Here is a 2,068-nt window from a genome sequence, read left to right on the forward strand (position 1 = left end):
CTCGCGGCGAGGCCTCCTCCGGCGGGGCGGGGTCCCGGCACCCCAGCGGCCCGACCTCCCCGTCGATGTGCTGGTAGATGCCCGCGGCGTGCATGCGGCCAACCGCGGCCCGCAGCGGCCGCTCCACGGGGGAGCCCCTGGACGTGGAGAAGCGCGACCGGAGCAGCCGCACGCCCGGCACGGGGAACGCGTGCAGCGCGCGGCCCGGGCCGCGCGTGTGCTGCACCAGGTGCTTCGCGACGAGCTCCGTGACGACGATGGCGACGCGCTCCCGCCGCTCCAGCAGGGCGTCGATGATGAGCCCGAAGAAGTCGTTGTGGACGATCGTGTTGTTCGGCAGCTGCAAGTCCAGGTGGCGGAAGTCGCCCCGCGTGTAGACGGCCAGGCCGCTGGCGGCCAGCTCCTCCATGCTGTTGATCTCGTCGGCCGCGTCGGGCACCGTCAGCCGGCTCAGGACCTGGCCCTGGTACGCGGCCGCCAGCACGACGGAGGCGGCCAGCCAGCTGGCGAGCAGCAGCCGCTGGTACTGGTTGCAGGCGAACGGCGGCGGCTGCGCCAACAGCGGCGCCACGGTCTGCAGCGCCGCGCGCACCAGGCCGCGGGGCCGGGGCGCGCAGAGGACGGCGACGACCACCAGGACGGCGACCCCCGTGGCGCACCACAGCGACACGCTGAACACGACCAGGCGGTGCAGCGGGCTGCGGCCTCGGCCCGCCCCGGCGGGCAGCACCACCACCAACTCCTCCAAGTTCCAGGTCGAGACGTCTATCGTCTCCAGCATCCTGCTCTCCAGGATGGTCACGAACGCCAGGAGGTCAGAGCGGCAGGTCATCAGATTACGAGTCAAGTGCGACCCTTCCGCCAGCGTCTCGGCCTCGCGCTTGAAGACGAGGCCAGCCGTTCGACGGAGGAACTCGAGGACGACGTCGTGGGCCTTGACGATTCTCTCGTTGACTCGGTAGTCGGGTATCCGGTGGAAGTGGAACAGGAAGGTGAGGGGCTCGCCCGGGGCCGGCGGCCGCCACGAGGTGCAGGGCTCCGGGAAGAGGGCCGCGCCCCGCGACCAGCGGCCCACCCTCGGCGCCCACGTGTCCACGTGCGCGAGGGAGCCGGCGTCGCCCATGACGCTCCTCGTCCACGCGAAGAGCCGCGTGCTTTTAGCCGTGTCGACGCCGAGGCGGACGTTGCCGAGCGGAACAGTAGTGGTGAGGTTGAGGACCGACTCCACCACGTCGCCGAGATCGGTTTGGGTCACCGTCGCCCGGGTGCTCGTCCACAGCAGCGCGCGGGTCTGCGGCATCACCACGGACAGGAGCGGCCCTACCTCGCGCAGCTGCTCGAGGCTGTCCGTGGCCACGAGCAGCATGCTGACGTTGGACGGCGTGAGCTGGAGCGCCCGCGACTCTGTCCACACGGAGAGGCCCTCGCCGGCGAGCACGACCTTCTGGACGCCCAGCCGACCCAGGAAGCGGCCGTCGCACCAGTGCGCGTTGCAGACCACGAGCAGGCGCTGGCCCGGGGCGCGCAGCAGGCTGGGCGCGAGTGTGCTGAGCACGCACCGGGCCGGGTCCGCGCTCAGCTCCTCCAGAGCGGCCGGGCTGATCAAGGGGAGAGTGGCCCTGCAGCAGCCGCAGCAGCCGGCGGCCGCGAGCAGGAGGCACCACCACACCTCCATGTTCACTGAGAAGCAGGAGACCAGCGTGACAACCAGACTGTGGCTAGCGCGGGGGTGGATAGGGGGCCATCCATAAAAGACCGTCCGGTCGTTTTTGCCAAAAATGATCCCCTTGCCAACAGCAAAAAAAGAAAAGAATGGCTAAAAATTGCAATACAAGTCAAAAAATGTCATATTTGAGGTTGAAAATGAAATAATCGCTATGCATGTTCTTCACTAAATTGTGGCATCCACAAGAAAAAAAGGCTTGTAGTGGCAGTGGCCTTTTCAGAGTAAAGAAAAGTCATTCTAAAGCTTCCGAAAAAGCCTTTCCACATTTTACGTAGTGCTAAAAACATAAGTTTTACTTGGAGGCGTCCAGGTAGTCCAGACCCCCCACCCCACCCCCCGTCC

The sequence above is a fragment of the Frankliniella occidentalis genome, unplaced genomic scaffold, assembly GCF_000697945.3.
Source record: "Frankliniella occidentalis isolate FOCC.00 unplaced genomic scaffold, Focc_3.1 Scaffold106, whole genome shotgun sequence".
In the NCBI taxonomy this organism is placed as follows: domain Eukaryota; kingdom Metazoa; phylum Arthropoda; class Insecta; order Thysanoptera; family Thripidae; genus Frankliniella; species Frankliniella occidentalis.